Source organism: Arachis hypogaea, chromosome 12 (genome assembly GCF_003086295.3).
Source record: "Arachis hypogaea cultivar Tifrunner chromosome 12, arahy.Tifrunner.gnm2.J5K5, whole genome shotgun sequence".
Taxonomy (NCBI): domain Eukaryota; kingdom Viridiplantae; phylum Streptophyta; class Magnoliopsida; order Fabales; family Fabaceae; genus Arachis; species Arachis hypogaea.
In genome coordinates this window covers 24,232,591-24,247,618 of record NC_092047.1, presented here as the reverse complement: position 1 = coordinate 24,247,618, position 15,028 = coordinate 24,232,591, and the positions used below count along the sequence as shown (strand labels likewise).

Sequence of the window (15,028 nt, the reverse complement as noted above, 5' to 3'; positions counted from 1 at the left end):
GAGTATATCCGATGGCAAATGGAGGTATAACGTCGCCCGTCCAAACCACATCACGGGAAAGGTTGCCTGAACAGAGTGAAGTCACGCTACTCATTGTTAGACCAGTGCGGTTGCTTCAAGAATGTGGCCTTGGATAAATAATGCGGGATCCATCAAGGTTCCTTATAGAGATGCATAGAGTGCCATCAAGTTGGTAGTAGGCGCGCAACCAAGCCCCATGCCTGATGTTGTATGCGGCAACCATGTAAGACCAAGAACTTTTGAAAAGTCTTATTATGAACAAGTTTCAAAATCATATGGTTATTTATAGCCTTAATTTCAGAAATTATTTTATTAAAGATAATTAAGGCAGATTGTGATTTATTGAATTTGAAATAAATTGAGATTATTATCCAATTTCACAATTATTGGATTATTTTCTATATTCAAATTATAAAGTTGGTAGTTGTAAAATAATAAGGGTTTCTATATGATTTGGATTAAATAATTAATATTTTAAATATTAATACTGCTATTTTGGAAAATAAGGGATTTAATTATATTACTCCTAATTATTTGATTTGGATATTTTATTGAAAATAATTTGTGAAATTGGTGAGCAAATAGTATTTTCTATATATAATTAGTGGTGAATTTAAATTGGGTTTCAATTACCATATTACTCTTACTTTTATTTGAAATTACAAAAGTAGCCCTAACCCTAATTCCTAACTCTCAGCCGCCACACCCCAACCCCTCTTTTGCCCCAATATAACCCAGCAACCCCCTTTTCTTCCCAGCAGAATGCAACACACCCACTGCTCTTGAGAAGGAAACGAAAAGAGAAAGGGAAGCTGGGGAAAGGGACTGCCGACCTGAGAAGCGAGAGGACGGCGCCGGCGGGTGTCACTGCCGCCGCGCCGTCGTGTTGCACCCAGGGAGGGCGAGAGAGAGAGCGAGGAACACACAAGAGAGGGAGAGGATCGCGCTGTCAACGCGTTCTGCCATTGCCGCCACTGTGAAGCTGCCATTCTAGCCTGAGTAAGGGAGAGATAGAGACGACGCGAGGGAGAAAGGGAGTCATCGCGCTCTGCCGCTGCTAGCTCCGCTGCATCCTGCGCCGCCGAGGGCCCTGTTCTTGTCAGATCCGTTGCCATCCCGCCGTTGCACCACCACGTCACTGTCATTGCCGAGTTGGGAGAGAGAGCTGCGAGGAGAGGGAGACCGTGCGTTCCGTCAAGCGTCATCGCCCAAGGACCGCCACTGACCCACGCTACGCGAGGCTAATGCCGTCGTTTCTGCCGCCAAGGCCGCCGTGCTCCTAGCTGCTGCAGTGGTTATTGCCGTCGGAGATGTTGTTGTGGCCATCGGAACCACCCGGAGCTACTGCTGTTCACCGCCGATGATGTCCGTCGCCGTTGCTTGCCTTTCTGAGCGGCCGCATCGCTGCTTCTGCCGTTCGGCTCACCGGGTGTGGTACGGTTGTTGCTAGAACCGCTGCCGCAGCTTCTGGCCATTTCTGTCGCTTGAGACCCTGCTGCCGTTGCCGGAAAAAGTATGCCGGTAAGGGTTCGAATTTGGTTTTCGTTTCTTGTGAGATTCTGGAGTTTTATTATTGCGGCATGTTGGTTTCAGTCACCGTTGCCGGAGTCGGGTTGCCACAGTCGCTGGAGGTGGCTGCCGGGGCCACCGCCGAACCGGTTCAGAGACCACTGCTGCTTCAGTTCAGCTGTTCCTTCTTCATTCGTGTTGCTGTGGTTACTGCGGGAGTGGCTTGGAGCCAAGGTTGCGGTTGTTGGTGATTTCGGTTTGAGATAGAAGGTTCCTATGATGCGTTTAGGTTATGGATTTGCGTTTTGAGGTAGGGGCGCTTTCCGAAAACTACAGTTTATTATTGGAATTATTACATATGGGTACTGATGTGAGATAATGGTGTAATTAGTGATTGTATCTGCCTTATGTATTATTTGATTGACTCGAATGATTATGGATGTTGGCTTGGCTGAATTGTTGTGTGGCTTGTGAAATGTAATGTTTGAAGTTGATTCTTTAAATATTTGAAATGAGTTTGATCCGTTGAGGATTGGTTTGAATTGAGTCAATTACTTTGACGATGTGAAAGATAGAATGCTCTTGAAATTCAGCCTGGGTTGCTTTAATTGCTCTGGTTTTGATAAATGATTTATTGCTGAACCGATTCTTTAAAGCTTTATAAATGAGTTAAATCGGTTGATATTGAGTTGATTTTTGAAATGGTTTCCTTGAGGTATGCCATTGAGGCGACTGTTGGATTTAGCTTGCTTTTGAATTGATTTCTGGTTTTGAGCTGTTGAAAAGGAATGAAAAACGGTTTAGTTGGGACCCGAACCGGGTGGCAAAAGTCCAAGTTTTAGGGGAGGTGCTGCCGAAATTTCTTTAAAATCCGAGTCTTTATTGAAATGTTGTCTGGAAAATGATGAGTTAAAGACTTCTACTATTTTATTTGAATTATCGAAAAAAGGATGATTCATGCTTTCGAAATGAATTAATAAAGAGGAAATTGTGATTTAGTCTTGCTTCTTAAGAAAGGCGTTGTATCTCTTTCAGGAGAAGGTTATTTAGATGAAACTTGTGTTTTAAAGCTGTTTGGATGTAAAAAGGGTTTATGCCTTTGAATTTGACTTGGGGATTTCAATTAAAGAAGTTTCAATGACTTTGAAAGAACCTGAATGTCTATTGACAAGTTTCATTTTGAAATGTTTTGAGAAAGGTTTTAAGTACTCTTTGAATTCTGAATTCTTGCAAGACTAAAACAATTTTGAACAGTTGAAACGTTCTAGAATTTATCATGGGTGCTGAAGTTGATTTTGCCTAAGTAAAGGAAACGGCTTTGAAAGAAGTAAATGATTACATGACTCGGTTTGGCTTAGATCCTATTTGCTTACTCAAATCAGAAAGCCAATGTTTTAATGATTTTAAATGTATTTGGCGAAATGAGTTATGTTATTCTCCCCTAAAGACTTGGGACTCTGCTGAGAAACTTTTGTTATGAAATCCCATTGTTGTATGGGTGATTTTGAATACTTTGAAATAAATCCTTAACTTGCCACGGTTTTGGAAGTTTTGGAAAGAGAATGCCGAGAGTGGCTTTATTTTAAAAAGGGAACTTACTTTGAGTAAAGTGGCTTATGAGCCTGAGATGATTTGAGAAATGAGACCTTTAATGCCAAGGCTGAAAAGAGTTGAAACTTGATTTCAAAGTGAATGAATTGAGAAAAGTGATTTATGGCTTAAATGCCGATGTATGAATTTGATGATGTTGAATGGTGGAAGTGCTGTTTTGTTATGTGCCGGAATGGCTGTGTATGATTATGAATATTGGCTGGTTCTGGATTGAACCGTGCGCAGCAATGGCTATGTATGATATTGATTTATGGCTGATTGCCGAATGAGTTATGGGCCGTATGGCTGACTATGAATTATGAATTTAAGCCGGATGGCTGAGATGGATGTTGATCCATGGCTGGGACTGAATGAATATATGCTTGAGATACCTGGGTAGTAGCAAGGGTTGTGGTTCGTCCCACTTGCTCCAGGTCAGAGACTGTGACGCCTGGGTAGTAGCGGTAGTAGTGGTGATTCCACTCGCTCCAGGTTGAGCTTTTAAACACCCACCTGGGTAGTAGCCGCAGTAGTGGTTATTCCACTGGCTCTGGGTTGAGCGGGTAGTAGCAATGGGGTTGTAGCTCAAACCTACTTGCTCCGCGATGGGTGTTTCTGTCCATGGTTAGCTACCAGGAAGTGTCGGGTTGGCTATATAACCGACAGATGATATCATCAGCCACTAGGGACAGGCATGCATCATGTGCATTTATGTGACATTGTTTGGGTGTGCATATTATACTTGGTTTGCCTATGTGATTAATTGCTAACTGTTCTACTTGCAATAACTGTTTGTTTGTGCTTACATCCTTCTGTTTGTGTTTGCTATTGGGACTCTGTTGGACTGTGGTGATTGGTTGTTGTTGGATTGTTTGGGCCTAGGGCCGTGGTTGAAATGAGATGAACTGATGTTGATTTCGGTTTTGTGTTTCTGGTTTGGTATAAAATATGAAAGGCTATTTTGGTTCAGTATAGATAAACCCTTTTCAAAGGTTTTTGAGTTTTTGAGAATTGAACGGTTCCTCTTTTAGAAAAGATTTCCGACTTTACTCTTATTGTAAACCGTCGTTTTTGAAAAGAGGCATGAGACGGTTATTAATCACTGGTGCGGTTATCTTCATGTATCCTATTACAGTAATTCCCAAAAACCCTCTACTGAGAACCCTTTCGAGGATGATGTTCTCACCCCCTACATTTTTCCCCTTTCAGGATATGGGCGCAGAAGTTACGAAGAGCTTATTTAATTGTTGTTGAGATGCTCTGTATTATTTTAGTTATGGTTTACCGTACCCTCGCCTTTATCTTGATATAATCTGTAAGATGGATAGGAATTGTATTGGATTATGTTTTTAATATTATTTATATATATATTTATGTATATATATGGATGTACTCTTTATGAGATGTTGTAAGTTGAATGGTATTTATGGATGTACGTTGTACGTTATCGAACAAAAGTATCTTTGGGAGCGGTATTGCGGTTTAAAGTTTTAAACAGGCTCATATTTTAGTATTAAATAATATAAAAGTCGTCGTAATTTCCAAACTATCAGAGTCGCGTAGCCGAAAGTGTGAGCTTTGGTAGTTAGGGTGTTACATTATGGTATCAGAGCAGTTCTTCCTGTAGAGCCTGAGGAATGGACTGACTATGCTTCAGTTGCATACTCTGAGCGTTTGTCATGTATTAGGTCTTGTCGAATGACGAGAATTAGAGCTTTATGCACATGACGATCTATTGATTAATGCCGTTAGTCTTGCATTGCATAATTCCTGATATTAAGTTTGGCTGGCTTAATACTAGTGAAATATGTATATGAAAGTACTGATGGGTTATCATAGATGATATACGAGTTTTGAGTAAAGCGAATCGCGAGTTTTGGGAACGTTAGAAACTATTTCTCGAGGCTATTCAGTTGTGAGTCTTGAATTCTATTCGAGTCGACTTGTTCTTTCATATCCTAACTTGAAGTTCTTATTTGCTAATCCCCTTGAAAAGTAGTTTGATGTTCCACTCTATTCCTCTATCAATATGCATTCTTGTTTGATCTTAAGTGCATATGCTTGTTTGAGATCCTTGTTGCACCTACCTTCCTCTATTTGACTTCTTCTTGATTCAAGTATTCTTTGATATAGCCTTGAACTTGTCCTAATGTGCTGTGACTTTTAACTCCGGATTCCGAGTTCATTCTTAGAGAACTTGTTGATTCAGTTTTCCTCTTATTTGACAGTGATTACAGCCGATTTTGAGATTTTTATAAAAATTGCTGTTGATTAGATACATACTTATCTTTATATGAACTTTGAAGATTTCTTATACAGTTTGACAATTATTTACTCCTAATACCTCGGCCGTACTTTTACTGGTTTATAGAACTGCACCTACTTAAAATACAATTAGGCTTTCTAGTAATTTTACTATAGTTCCATCGCACGCCTTTATCTGATTATGCATTTGGGCATTTTTCGAAATTCTGGGAAGAAGGAATTCTTCGCTTTTATTCCGGTTGATTTTTGTTGATAAACTTTACCTAAATTATTTTTTACTTGAGTTCGGTTTAGCATACTACATTGTTGATGCCATTGTTATTCTTTCGAAAATGTTGGACTCATGGCTTTCTTCTTATGAGCGGACTCGTTCCTTCTTGATGCTTTCACCTCTATGAATGTCATACGTGATTCTGTTTTTAACTAATCTTTTACATCTTGTAAACATTACCATTGATCTTGGTTTTTCTTCTCTGGCGAATCCCATCCTTATGTGATTCAGTTTGATTCATTTCAAAATAGTGCATCATTTATCCTCTCATTGTCTCTACCAGAGTTTTTAGTCAAAGACTTATCCTTGAGAGATTACTAATGATTGAGTTGTCTTTTCTATAACTTTTGTATTCTTTTGGATCAATTGAAAGCTTATTTGATGTCTCATGCCTAGTGGATCTTGTTTGAACTATTTTGATTTAAGATCTTTTCTTGTATGGCTTGACTCCTTTTCAAGTACATCCCAATTTTCTTGAATATTATTGCGAGATGGTGATTTCAAGTATACTTTTGGAGACTTGTTTTGAATTTTATAAAGCAGATTAAATTCTCTTTGAATAAGTTCTAAATTGAACTTATTTTTCAATTGCTTGGTTATAGTTGAGAGCATTGTTCAATTTTTGGCAAAATTGTTTTAAAGTTGGCATGCGCTATTTTAAATGAAGTTTTGAAAAGCTTCCTTGTTTAGTGGAAACCAGTTTGTTTGTAACGCACCACTTGTTTCCTTTACCAATTTATAAGCGAACTTTTACCTCGGATTTTCTTTCTAAAAAGAGTTTAACTTCCTCTTTCGCCATTGCTATGAATGTTATACACGCTTGTTTGAATATGGACTTTGGAGATTTTTGAACAAGCATTTGATTTCTCTTCCGAGTTTTATGATTGCTTTTGGTTAAGTTGTGCACCTAATTATCTTTCTAAAATATTTGAGGGAATATTTTAGCTCCTAGCCAAACTTGTGAGCATCTTGTTTTTAAAACTCTACATAATCTACTTCGACGTGAAATTGGACTAGAGCAAAGCCACGTTTATGCTTTTGCTACTCTCTTGAAGGATATTTGTTGCTTAACTTTTCTTTTAGACTGCGAGGTGATTTTCCTGCAAGTTTTCGATTCTTTTATGAACAATGTATTCGGAAGTGTTTTTAATCGTGCTCTTGAAGTTTTGTGAGCTTTGTCTTGGGTTTGAGAGATTCTTCTCTATAAACTTCATACTTCTTCGACTCAGCTTGAGTTTGCTTCAAAATAATACGCTGAATTTTCTTCTTGTTGATCATATTGGATTTCTTTGATTCAAGGGTTATCTTTGAGGTTGTCAATTGAATTGTGTCTAGCAAACTTCATTGCTTGAGTATCCTTGGTTATCTGGGATTGGATATATTCTCTCAAATCTATTATTGCTATCCTTGACATTTGACTCTCATTTCTAAATCTTGTATCCTTCTGAGTAGACTCGAGAATTGTTTGATATCACGTGCGACTTGTAGACGTATACGTAACGCGATGCGTTAGTTCTTTAAGATGTGATATGTGTATATGGAAGGTGAAGCGGTAGGTGTAATATTATGATGAGTTGCGGGTGTTTTGTCCCTTGCAAACGAGCTTGCGGGTGTTAGGCTTATGATTGGCTATGAGGTTGAAAAGTGCCTGATGAGGTTAGAAGGTGGAAGCCTTGAGGTTGATATGAGATTAGTGTGCGGATAATAAGCATGTCATTTTAACCCCATCATGTTTTATAACCTTCAATGCCTTGCTTTACTATCACATGTTTGACCCATGTCATCATTGCTTTGTGAACGCCCATCTTGATTTGCATCCTATTTGGTACCTCAAGTTTTTGTAAAGCTTTGAGATCATATGACCTTGTGCATTGAGCCTATCTTGTAACGTTTGCTTTGCACTCACACTTCTACCTTGGCACCCTTATGCTTATGATAATCAAAGTATTTGAAAATCGTATATATGATTATATTTTGAGATATTTTTGCTTCTTCCTTAAATGTGTTCAAGGGTGAATTGTTATGGAACTTCTTTCATTTTGTATCAATTTTCGAGGGCGAAAATTTTTATAAGGTGGGTAGGATGTAAGACCCAGAACTTTTGAAAAGTCTTATTATGAACAAGTCTCAAAATCATATGGTTATTTATAGCCTTAATTTCAGAAATTATTTTATTAAAGATAATTAAGGCAGATTGTGATTTATTGAATTTGAAATAAATTGAGATTATTATCCAATTTCACAATTATTGGATTATTTTCTATATTCAAATTATAAAGTTGGTAGTTGTAAAATAATAAGGGTTTCTATATGATTTGGATTAAATAATTAATATTTTAAATATTAATGCTGCTATTTTGGAAAATAAGGGATTTAATTATATTACTCCTAATTATTTGATTTGGATATTTTATTGAAAATAATTTGTGAAATTGGTGAGCAAATAGTATTTTCTATATATAATTAGTGGTGGATTTAAATTGAGTTTCAATTACTATATTACTCTTACTTTTATTTGAAATTACAAAAGTAGCCCTAACCCTAATTCCTAACTCTCAGCCGCCACACCCCAACCCCTCTTTTGCCCCAATAGAACCCAGCAGCCCCCTTTTCTTCCCAGCAGAATGCAACACACCCACTGCTCTTGAGAAGGAAACGAAAAGAGAAAGGGAAGCTGGGGAAAGGGACTGCCGACCTGAGAAGAGAGAGGACGGCGCCGGCGGGCGTCACTGCCGCCGCGCCGCCGTGTTGCACCTAGGGAGGGCGAGAGAGAGAGCGAGGAACACACAAGAGAGGGAGAGGATCGCGCTGTCAACACGTTCTGCCATCGCCGCCACTGTGAAGCCGCCATTCTAGCCTGAGTAAGGGAGAGATAGAGACGACGCGAGGGAGAAAGGGAGTCATCGCGCTCTGCCGCTGCTAGCTCCACCGCATCCTGCGCCGCCGAGGGCCCTGTTCTTGTCTGATCCGTTGCCATCCTGCCGTCGCACCACCACGTCACTGTCATTGCCGAGTTGGGAGAGAGAGCTGCGGGGAGAGGGAGACCATGCGTTCCGTCAAGCGTCATTGCCCAAGGATCGCCACTGACCCACGCTACGCGAGGCTAATGCCGCCGTTTCTGCTGCCAAGGCCGCCGTGCTCCTAGCTGCTGCAGTGGTTGTCGCCGTCGTGTACGGCCGTCGAAGATGTTGTTGTGGCCATCGGAACCACCCGGAGCTACTGCTGTTCACCGCCGATGATGTCCGTCGCCGTTGCTTGCCTTTCGGAGCGGCCGCATCGCTGCTTCTGCCGTTCGGCTCACCGGGTGTGGTGCGGTTGTTGCTTGAACCGCTGCCGCAGCTTCTAGCCATTTCTGTCGCTTGAGACCCTGCTGCCGTTGCCGGAAAAAGTATGCCGGTAAGGGTTCGAATTTGGTTTTCGTTTCTTGTGAGATTCTGGAGTTTTATTGTTGCGGCATGTTGGTTTCAGTCACCGTTGCCGGAGTCGGGTTGCCGCAGTCGCTGGAGGTGGTTGCCGGGGCCACCGCCGAACCGGTTCAGAGACCACTGCTGCTTCAGTTCAGCTGTTCCTTCTTCATTCGTGTTGCTGTGGTTACCGCGGGAGTGGCTTGGAGCCGAGGTTGCGGTTGTTGGTGATTTCGGTTTGAGATAGAAGGTTCCTGTGACGCGTTTGGGTTATAGATTTGCGTTTTGAGGTAGGGGCGCTTTCCAAAAACTACAGTTTATTATTGGAATTATTACATATGGGTACTGATGTGAGATATGGTGTAATTAGTGATTGTATCTGCCTTATGTATTATTTGATTGACTCGAATGATTATGGATGTTGGCTTGGCTGAATTGTTGTGTGGCTTGTGAAATGTAATGTTTGAAGTTGATTCTTTAAATATTTGAAATGAGTTTGATCCGTTGAGGATTGGTTTGAATTGAGTCAATTATTTTGACGATGTGAAAGATAGAATGCTCTTGAAATTCAGCCTGGGTTGCTTTAATTGCTCTGGTTTTGATAAATGATTTATTGCTGAACCGATTCTTTAAAGCTTTATAAATGAGTTAAACCGGTTGATATTGAGTTGATTTTTGAAATGGTTTCCTTGAGGTATGCCATTGAGGCGACTGTTGGATTTAGCTTGCTTTTGAATTGATTTCTGGTTTTGAGCTGTTGAAAAGGAATGAGAAACAGTTTAGTTGGGACCCGAACCGGGTGGCAAAAGTCCAAGTTTTAGGGGAGGTGCTGCCGAAATTTCTTTAAAATCCGAGTCTTTATTGAAATGTTGTCTGGAAAATGATGAGTTAAAGACTTCTACTATTTTATTTGAATTATCAAAAAAAGGATGATTCATGCTTTCGAAATGAATTAATAAAGAGGAAATTGTGATTTAGTCTTGCTTCTTAAGAAAGGCATTGTATCTCTTTCAGGAGAAGGTTATTTAGATGAAACTTGTGTTTTAAAGCTGTTTGGATGTAAAAAGGGTTTATGCCTTTGAATTTGACTTGGGGATTTCAATTAAAGAAGTTTCAATGACTTTGAAAGAACCTGAATGTCTATTGACAAGTTTCATTTTGAAATGTTTTGAGAAAGGTTTTAAGTACTCTTTGAATTCTGAATTCTTGCAAGACTAAAACAATTTTGAACAGTTGAAACGTTCTAGAATTTATCATGGGGGTTGAAGTTGGTTTTGCCTAAGTAAAGGAAACGGCTTTGAAAGAAGTAAATGATTACATGACTCAGTTTGGCTTAGATCCTATTTGCTTACTCAAATCAGAAAGCCAATGTTTTAATGATTTTAAATGAATTTGGCGAAATGAGTTATGTTATTCTCCCCTAAAGACTTGGGACTCTGCCGAGAAACTTTTGTTATGAAATCCCATTGTTGTATGGGTGATTTTGAATACTTTGAAATAAATCCTTAACTTTCCATGGTTTTGGAAGTTTTGAAAAGAGAATGCCGAGAGTGGCTTTGTTTTAAAAAGGGAACTTACTTTGAGTAAAGTGGCTTATGAGCCGGAGATGATTTGAGAAATGAGACCTTTAAAGCCAAGGCTGAAAAGAGTTGAAACTTGATTTCAAAGTGAATGAATTGAGAAAAGTGATTTATGGCTTAAATGCCGATGTATGAATTTGATGATGTTGAATGGTGGAAGTGCTGTTTTGTTATGGGCCGGAATGGCTGTGTATGATTATGAATATTGGCTGGTTCTGGATTGAACCGTGAGCCGGAATGGCTATGTATGATATTGATTTATGGCTGATTGCCGAATGAGTTATGGGCCGTATGGCTGACTATGAATTATGAATTTAAGCCGGATGGCTGAGATGGATGTTGATCCATCGCTGGGACTGAATGAATATATGCTTGAGATACCTGGGTAGTAGCAAGGGTTGTGGTTCGTCCCACTTGCTCCAGGTCAGAGACTGTGACGCCTGGATAGTAGCGGTAGTAGTGGTGATTCCACTTGCTCCAGGTTGAGCTTTTAAACACCCACCTGGGTAGTAGCCGCAGTAGTGGTTATTCCATTGGCTCTGGGTTGAGCGGGTAGTAGCAATGGGGTTGTAGCTCAAACCTACTTGCTCCGCGATGGGTGTTTCTATCCATGGTTAGCTACCAGGACATGTCGGGTTGGCTATATAACCGACAGATGATATCATCAGCCACTAGGGACAGGCATGCATCATGTGCATTTATGTGACATTGTTTGGGTGTGCATATTATACTTGGTTTGCCTATGTGATTAATTGCTAACTGTTCTACTTGCAATAACTGTTTGTTTGTGCTTGCATCCTCCTATTTGTGTTTGCTATTGGGACTCTGTTGGACTGTGGTGATTGGTTGTTGTTGGATTGTTTGGGCCTAGGGCCGTGGTTGAAATGAGATGAACTGATGGTTGATTTCGGTTTTGTGTTTCTGGTTTGGTATAAAATATGAAAGGCTATTTTGGTTCAGTATAGATAAACCCTTTTCAAAGGTTTTTGAGTTTTTGAGAATTGAACGGTTCCTCTTTTAGAAAAGATTTCCGACTTTACTCTTATTGTAAACCGTCGTTTTTGAAAAGAGGCATGAGACGGTTATTAATCACTGGTGCGGTTATCTTCATGTATCCTATTACAGTAATTCCGAAAAACCCTCTACTGAGAACCCTTTCGAGGATGATGTTCTCACCCCCTACATTTTTCCCCTTTCAGGATATGGGCGCAGAAGTTACGAAGAGCTTATTTAATTGTTGTTGAGATGCTCTGTATTGTTTTAGTTATGGTTTACCGTACCCTCGCCTTTATCTTGATATAATCTGTAAGAGGGATAGGAATTGTATTGGATTATGTTTTTAATATTATTTATATATATATTTATGTATATATATGGATGTACTCTTTATGAGTTGTTGTAAGTTGAATGGTATTTTTGGATGTACGTTGTACGTTATCGAACAAAAGTATCTTTGGGAGCGGTATTGCGGTTTAAAGTTTTAAACAGGCTCATATTTTAGTATTAAATAATATAAAAGTCGTCGTAATGTCCAAACTATCAGAGTCGCGCAGCCGGAAGTGTGAGCTTTGGTAGTTAGGGCGTTACAAACCATGGAATGAAATCCCTCGGAAAAAAATGCATTGTTACCAACCTTGTCTAAGATAACGCAAAACTCATTTCCATGGTTGTCCTTAACATCATCAAATCACCGAGTTCATGATGAAAATCACGATAAAAGGGACCGGGAACTACAACTCGTCTCTGAAAAACATATATAAAGAGCAGAGACAATCTTAAAAAGCTGTACATACATACATACATACATATATATATATATATATATGTTTGTGGATGTCAAACACATACCTTGGAATAATAATGAAATTAGAATAGCCAAGTATAAGTACGTGCATGAAGACTTTTTCGTTAGTAGCAGTATCTTCATATATATATATGTATGTATGATCCAAAACTTTTCAGTTTATGTATATCTACACAATATATATCATGTATATAAGGTGTTCTATACAAATATGAATATAAATATAAATGTATGACATAGATTAAAAGAAACTGGAAAGATGACGCCTGAGGCCATTAAGTAATAAAAAAAATGAATGGAGCTTTGCAGTCCATAAAAGATGAGGCTTTAGTTGAAAATTAGCATATCAGCATATATGAACAATTGAGTGTTTTGCCGCAGAAGAAAACATATGGCCACGAGATCCAATGCAAGGAAGAGAAATCTAGAGAAATCAGGGTTGGGATCACCACTTTCGCTTGAGTCAGCAGATGGCCAAAGGCACATATTTCACAAAAAGATTAACAATATCAGATGCTGTGTACGGAAAAGGACCTCACATACTGGGTTAGTGTATCAACAGAAAACACTATAAAAGGCACATATAAACATGTGTGTCTGAACATAAATGAAAAGCAAGATAAATATTGGTCATTTACCCATGGTCCACCAAGGTGAAAATAAACTTCTGAACCTTTTGTAGATACTGATCGCATGATAAATAAAAATCCTAAATCCCGGAGAAACAGCTGAAGGGTGGGGAATGGTGGGGGAAGGTGGGGAATATTGTGCGATGAGTTAGTGATGTAGGGTAGACCGAGATTAAAGTAGTATATATGGGTAATATGGATATGGGTATGGGTATGGTTATGAATGACCTACTCACATATTTATAATAAAGACTAAGCGCTGCGTATAAAAATATGACTATTATAAACATATATAGAGAGCAGAGACAATCTTATAAAGCTGTACACATATATATATATAGTCAAACACATACCTTGGAATAATAATGAAATTAGAATAGCCAAGTATAAGTACGTGCATGAAGACCTTTTCGTTAGTGGCAGTATCTTCATATATATATATATATATATATATATATATATATATATATATATATATATATAAGGTGTTATATACAAATATAAATATAAATATAAATGTATGACATAGATTAAAAGAAACTGGAAAAATGACGCATGAGGCCATTAAGCAATAAAAAAAATGAATGGAGCTTTGCAGTCCATAAAAGATGAGGCTTCAGTTGAATATTAGCATATTAGCATCTATGAATAAGTGATGGTTTTGACGCAGAAGAAAATGTATGGCCACGGGATCCAATGCAAGAAAGAGAAATCTATAGAAATCAGGGTTGGGATCACCACTTTAGCTTAAGCCAGCAAATGGCCAAAGGCACATACTTCACAAAAATATTAACAATATCAGATGCTGTGTACGGAAAAAGGACCTCACATATTGGGTTACTGTATCAACAGAAAACTCTACAAAAGGCACATATAGACATGTGTGTCTAAACATAAATGGAAAGCAAGATAAATATTAGTCACTCACCCATTGTCCACCAAGGTGAAAATAAAGTTTCGAATCATTGTAGATAGCGACCGCATGACAAATAGAAATCCTAAATCCCGGGAAAACAGCGGAAGGGTGGGGAATGGTGGGGAAGGTGGGGAATATTGTGCGATGAGTTAGTGATGTAGGGTAGATCGAGATTAAATTAGTATATATGGGTAATATGGATATGGGTATAGGTATGGTTATGAATGACCTATTCACATATTTATAATAAGGACCAAGCGGTGCATATAAAAATATGACTATTATAATAATTATTATTGTTATTATTATTCAAAGACTAAAAACTAAATTTAAAAATTATAATTATAATTATATTATCTAACCATTGAAGTAACATTGAGCAAATGCTGTCATTGTTATTGTTATAAGATCTAAGGAACCGAGCCCGTGGTCAGGGATACTATTTGGGCCACCTTGGCCCGGATACCAAAGAAGACGTTGAATTAGATGGCTTAAAGGATTTACATGAATAAATATCGAACATGTAATAATAATAATAAATCCTAAGTGATACGTATAAATATATGAATATTTTGATTATTAGTATTATTGTAACTTAAATTAAAAACTAAAGTAATTTATAATATGACCTATTAACCGAACAAAAGAATTGAGCAAATGTTGTTCAAAGATCTCAGGAACCAAGCCGTTGTCATTAATAATATTTGGGCCCCTCAACCCAGATACAAAGAATATCAGTTGATTTGATGATTAGATGGCTTAATGGATTAACCAGTTGCAATATTAAGCATGTAATACAAATAATAATGATAATAATATAATATAATGATAATAATCTAATAAAAGAAATCAAATTTATAACAAAAGCCAAAACAGAGTTTATCTTGGTGGAACAGAATTTATTACAGAGACTTTACGGATCACTTTATAGGAAGCCCTCGCTCCAAGTGAAAAAATTGAACGGAAAAATGTTCCCGCCTTTTGAAGAAAGACCGATAAAAATGAATAATAGACAGGTAGTTAATAAATGCAACTCATT

At 38.3% G+C, this 15,028-nt stretch overlaps 2 long non-coding RNA genes across 3 annotated transcripts; both read left to right on the top strand.

The window, feature by feature from the left end:
- The first annotated feature begins 720 nt into the window (after window positions 1-720).
- LOC140177006 (uncharacterized) lies at window positions 721-4,577 on the top strand. 2 transcript variants are annotated; one of them, XR_011868422.1, is made up of 3 exons: window positions 721-1,542; window positions 1,615-1,840; window positions 4,330-4,577. It is a non-coding gene; the product is annotated as an uncharacterized lncRNA (long non-coding RNA). The 2 variants fall into 2 exon arrangements; XR_011868421.1 differs by lacking the exon at window positions 4,330-4,577 and having other exon boundaries at window positions 743-1,542; window positions 1,615-2,033.
- A 3,698-nt stretch (window positions 4,578-8,275) lies between these two features.
- On the top strand, window positions 8,276-12,042 carry LOC140177007 (uncharacterized). Its single transcript, XR_011868423.1, has 3 exons — window positions 8,276-9,052; window positions 9,125-9,350; window positions 11,840-12,042. It is a non-coding gene; the product is annotated as an uncharacterized lncRNA (long non-coding RNA).
- The last annotated feature ends 2,986 nt before the right edge of the window (window positions 12,043-15,028 follow it).